The following is a 6,368-nucleotide window of genomic DNA, read 5'->3' on the forward strand; positions in this document are numbered from 1 at the left end:
TAGCTCATCTTTCTCGTGGTCATGAAAGCCACATGGGGCCTTTACTTTCTCTGTCTCCTTCCATGCCTTTCACCCTTGATGTCACGGGCACATGTTTCATGGGGATCACCATGCTCTGGGCCCAGGCACTTGGGGAAATGTCCTTTCATCCATATCTCCACCCCCTTTCAAGTCAATTTCAGAACACTAAACAGACGTTTTTCCAATTTGATACTGCTGAAATTAAAAGTACTGTATCTTCACGCAAGAATGGTAAGCGGCAATTTGTATGTTATAATGTCTCTTTAAAAAAAAAAGAAAATTCACTTTGACGATTCTCTCTTGTCAAATTAAGAAACGTTAAGAATAGGAAGGGGGCTTGGAGATCATTCAATCCAGAGACTAAAACCTAGGTGTCTTTATGCCCAGCCTGGAGCTATTTCTAGCCTCAGTCTCTTTTTACCTCTAACATCTACTCTTTACCAATGACATTTAAAATCCACTTTTATTGTCTGAACATCCAATGTGATTTCATCATGTTTAATTTCTACCACGTGGCCCACCAGTGCCAGCTAGTGGTCTTTTCACAAATAATATAAATGGTGACATTTTTCACTGTATTTGTAAATGTCTTCAACATTCAAACTGTGAAATATTCATTTCAGCTCTTCCCTCTGTTATGAATGCATTTCTGGACAAGCAAAGGGACTTCCTTTATCCAGGGTAGGCTTTATTAGCAGTGAGGAAGTTGGAGAAGGACAGTTTCCTATCTTAAAGGGAGAGATTTTGGAGCTAGACTGATAAAGGAGATGTAATCCTTCCCTTTAGATGTCTCTTTGTTAGACTGTGATAAAGTATTAGCTAATGATAGCTGGCATTTAGACTGGAATTTCAGGTTTACACATCAATCCTCACAATTCTGTGAGGCAGGTGCTGTTTTAGGCATTTGGGTGGTGCCTGGGTTCAAATCTGACCTCAGACACTTAATAACTGTGACTCTGGACAAGTCATTTCACCTCTCTTTGCCTCAGTTTCCTCATCTGTTAAACAGAGATAATAACAGTGCCATCTCCCAAGGCTGTTGTGAAGATCAAATGATATAACATTTGTAAGGTACTTAGCACATTGTCTGGCATATAGAAAGTGCTATATAAATGTTAACTATTGTTATTATTATTATTTTAAAGATAGAGAAATGGAGGCTAAGAGACATTAAGTGGTTGGCCCAGGGTCATGTGGCGAGTGTTAGAAGTAGGATTTTAATTTGAGCCTTCTTCACCCCAAGTCAGTCAACAAGCATTTATTAAGTGCCTGCTGTGTGCCAGGCACTGTGCTAAAATCTCAAGGAGCTCAGGTGTAAGTCCAACACTATATATTATATAAATATACTATATATTGTATAATTACTGCATATATAATATATTTATAGATTAGTATTTGCAAATATGTGTATATATACATAGATATTTAAAGTAATTTCTTTACTAGTGTTTTATAGGTCTGGGCCCCCACATGGCTCACCAACATTCCTTCATTCCTTTATCCATGCACTCAAAAACATTCAACAAATTATTTTTGTGTGAGTTTGCTATATGAACTGTATGCTCTTTGGTGGAGAACAGCTTTTAAAGCCGTGATGTGTTCCACCAAATCGAATACTTTTTGTCAACAGTAAGCACCATGTGATCTTGTATTATCAGTGCCTTTCAGTCATATAAAGGTATGCCAGGTAGAGAGTTTTGTTTGTGAAAGCCTGCCTGGGCTTTTCTGTTACATTGATCACAGCTATCATCAAGGTGTGTGTAGATTATTCTCATTAAAAAATGTGTAGAGGTGGGAAAGAGGAGGGAATAAGCATTTATATAGCACCTACCATATACCAGGTATGGTGCTAAGTACTTTTTACAAATGCTATGTCTTTTGGTGGGACACTTGATTATGGTTTTGTAAGTATTGATATTTTCTTGGTCACTTTTTAAATCATTAACATTAAGGTCCAAGATTTTTTTTCCACACCTCCAGTATCTTTTCCCCTTTCAAACACCCTGAGAAATGATCCCTCAGCCTTCTCCCAATTCTGTTGCCTCCTTCCTCCCTGCTTACTTAGTTTAATGTAGCTGCTCTTCTCATGTTTGTTTGTTTTTTTGAAGCAAAATTTCTACTTCTTCATTAGCACATTCTGGGACTGCAAGGTTAGAGTCTAAATGTGGAGGCTCCACAGTCCTTGATGGCAAAAAGAATTTATTATAAAGGTCTTTGTAGATCTCTTCCATTTTTTTGTCATTGCTGCCCTACTTTATCTCACCCTTAATTGACCCAAAAGTGCTTATTTGGATCTCTTGCCAAACTTTAATGGTTTTCCCTCTATAGCTTCTTCTTCTTTGATGAAATGACACTGCTGATGATTTTCCATCATCCTCTGTAGAATTTTCCAAATGTATATTTCTTTATATCTGTCATATAAAATGTATATACAACACTCACATGTATGTGTACACATGTGTTTATATGTACATATGTGTATATATGTAATGTGTATATATGCACACGTGCATATATATATATATAATGCCAGTGTTTCCCATTAACTGCTGTAGCTCCCTCCCTGGCAAAGGAGATCAGTGCATCTAGGTTGAAGTGGTTTCTAGACTTCTGTAGTAATGTCTAGGTTGGCACAGGAGACCTTTTGTTTTCCTTGTGATGACAATTGAGTTACATGGAGTTGAACTTCTTTGGGAAATGGTTATAATTTGTAATGATGCCCATTCCTCCATCTACTTGACTCTTTTTGATGTAAATGACTTGTTTAAACAGGTTGGGTTAGAGTTGTTTTAATTCCATTGCATGTATTTTTCTCATTGTTATAATTCCTTCTGGCTGTGTGTGAGTCCTGATCTTCTCTCTAAGAAGTTAGTGGTCTGATTATATGTAGCTGATTTGGACATGACTTCCACATTAGTAACGAGTGATTTCCTTTTTTGTCAGCATGTTATCAGTTGGGCAGCAACATTGTGCAGTGGACAGAGCACTGGGTCTTGAGTCAGGAAGACTTGTAGACATTTACTAGATGTGTGACTCTATACAAGTCACGTCACCCTGTTTACCTCAGTTTCTTCATCTGAAAAATAAGCTGGAGAAGGAAATGGCAAACCTTCTACTTATCTGCACTTTTTGTCTTCTGGCTTCATTTACATAAAGAATGTCAATATGGTTATTATTCACCAGTATGTCCCAGAAACAAGTCATCTGGATGCTCACTCCAGCCCTTGAATTCACACACTGCCCCTGTTGGTCTCCCCTCTGATCAGATGGCTCCTCCCAGATTCTCCATGTCTTATTCTTCTCTACCTCCACCTGCAAACTGGACTTTACCACGTGCTCTCCCCTCCCCCCACAAGGGATACCTTCGTCTTCCCCTCCCCCATGACAATAAAGTAAGCTCCTTGAGGGCAAGGATTGTTTTTGTATTCTCAGTGCCAGTCACATAGCAGACCATAAATGTTTGTTAACCAGCTGTGGCTTCCAGCTTTGAGTGGGAAGATGGAGAAGATGAATGGTGGTGCCAACCCCACTGGAGACTGCCGAAAGGACTCAGCCCGAGAGGAGAGCAATCTCCAGTGTGTCTCTCTCCCCAGCTTGCTCGGCTAGAGCCTTCTGGGATAGCTCCTCATTGGGTGAGAGATCCAGGACTCTCCTGGTCGACTTGAGTCATGTCACCCCCAATAGGAGAACTCTTTCACTCTGCATAGTTTTGCTATGATTTGGATAAATGGGTTTCTTAGTTACAAAAACAAAAACAACCCTGTCTATTCGTATTCATAGACATAAAGACAGCATCTTGCCTTAGTGGATGGAAGGCTGGGGCTAGAGTCGGGAAAACCTGCGTTCAAATCCAGCCTCAAACACTTAGTAGGTGGGTGACCTTGGGTAAGCCATTTCATGACTGGCTGCCTCAGTTTCTTCATCTGAAAATGAGAATATAGATAGTATCTCTCTTCCAAGGTTGTTGTGAAGATCAATGAGATAATATTTATAAACCAATTTGTAAACCTTATATATAGATACTAGCTATCATTTTTAGTAGCTTTTACTAGTCAATTCTTCTAGTTGTATGTACACTTTCTGAGTTCTGGAAAAGGACTTCCTATTAAGCATACTGGTAATAATAGCTCACATTTATGTAGCGTCTTAAGGTTTTCAAAGTATTTTACCAGTATTCTTATTCGATCCTCACAAAAATTCTAGTAGGAAAGGCCTATTACTTAATAAAATCACAGATCCAGATAATTTACTTTTCATCTGAGTTAATTATATCAATCTAGATCCTTTGCTGCCTCATTTCATTAAAAAAAAAATTATTTTAAAATGGTCAAGAATACCTAGGCATAGCTGGGTCAGAACACCAGATGGCGACATTGAGCCATCCTAATGAACAGATTGGTGTCCACCATCATTTTTTTAAATTACCAAAAAAAAAAAAAATTATAAAATGCACTAATTAAGGGTATAAAGACAATAATGAAACAAGAAGTAAAGAAGTACAACTTGAAGCAAGGTCCAGTTAGTAGTACACCTGCTGATAGGAATTATTTTTGAGAATATTTAGATATGTATAGTTTAAATTGATAGTTAATTTCTAAATTGATATTTGCTCTGAAACATTAATGTCATGTATCTGTATATATGTGTAAGAAAGAATGGGAGAGAGGGGAGAGAAAGAGGGAGGAAGGGAGAGAGAGGAAAAGAGGGGGAAAGAGGAAGTCGAGAGTAAGAGGGAAGGAGGAGAGAGGAAAGGAGGAAGAGAAAAGGAAGAGGGAGGGAGAAAAAGAGAAGAAAAGAGAAGAGACAGGGAAAGAAAGGGAGGAAGGGGAAGAGGGAGGGAAGGAGACGGAGAGAGGAGAGGGAGGGGAGAAAGAGGGAAAAAGAAAGGAAGAGAGGGAAAGAGAGAACACTTTATGGTTTATTAAGCTTTTAACCATATGTTGTGGCTACGTAGCATTTTTGTTTTATTTTGTATTTTCTAAAAAGAACTGAGTTATTAAAAATATCTATTCTAATGAGTATGTGAAAGGAAATTTTACTTATTTAGAAGTATATTATTTCCTAACTTTAACTTTATTTCCCTCTCCCCACCCCACCCATTCTCATCCCTCCTTCCCTTTCCTTCCTATCCCTCCCACCTTTTTTCCTCTCTTCTTCCCCTCTGTCATATCCCTCCATCTTTTTCTCTTCCTCTCCTCTTTCCTTTCTTTTCCTCCCCTCCCTTTCTTGTTTCTCCCACCCCTCCTTTCTCTCCTTCCCTTCTCACTCTTCTTCTCTTCTATCCCCTTTTCTTTTCCTTTGTCTCTTCTCTCCTTTTCTTATCTATCTGTTCCTCCCCTTCCTTCTTCCCCTCTCTGTGCTTCTTATCTCTCCCTCCCACTCTTCCTTTCTTCCCTTTCTCTTCTCCTTTTCTTCTTCCTCTCCCTTTTTTCTTTCTTCCTATTCCTCTCTGCCTTTCTCATCTTTCTCCTTTCCTTTTCATCTCTTTCCTTTCTCTTCCTCTTTCCCTTCTCCCCCCCCCTTTCTTATCCTTTTCTCTTTTCTCTTTTCTCTTCCTCCTTCCCTTTTTCCTCCCTTTATGGAAGAAATATTCATTCATTCAGTCATTCATTTATTCAGTAAATATTTACTAAGCATCTACTCTGTGCCAGGCACTGTGCTAAGTGCTAAGGATACAAAGAGAGGCAAAAGACAGTCCTTGCCCTCCAGGAGCTCACAGTCTAATGGGGGAAACAATCCATCATTCAATAAACATTTATTAAGTGCCCTACTTTGTGCCAGGTATCCTGCTAATCCGATGGGGATACACAAAGAGGCAGGCAGTCCCTACCCTCAATCTAATGGGAGAGGAGAATATGCAAACAAATATGTACAAGGCAAGCTGTATACAGGGTAAATAGGAAATAACCCACAGAGGGAAGGCACTGGAATGAAGAGGGCTTGGAGAAAGCTTCCTGTAGGAGGAAGGGTTTTGGCTGGGACTTAAAGGAAGCCAGGGAGGTCAGTGTGGTAGGTAACTACTGCTGAAATAGATGTACCACAACGCAAAATATACAGGTAAAAACCTAGGTTTTATTGTGCTTAAGCACAGGTTCAGGGGGATAGAAAAATAACCCTTGAGCCCCTAATTGAGTTTCTGAAAAGCTTTCTAAAGACAACATTACATCAGAGTGACAGAGAAATAAATCTTTTACATGTAACAATCTCCTACATTCCTTTGGCTATGAAAGTTAGAAAACATAAATTCATAATCCCAGGCCTCCTTTAATGTTATATGAAAGTTAAACAAACTTAATTGAACAGAATCATAACATCACAGGACATCTAAAACAAAACTAGTGAAAGGT

Source organism: Vombatus ursinus, unplaced genomic scaffold, assembly GCF_900497805.2.
Source record: "Vombatus ursinus unplaced genomic scaffold, bare-nosed wombat genome assembly UNPS02011334.1, whole genome shotgun sequence".
NCBI lineage: Eukaryota > Metazoa > Chordata > Mammalia > Diprotodontia > Vombatidae > Vombatus > Vombatus ursinus.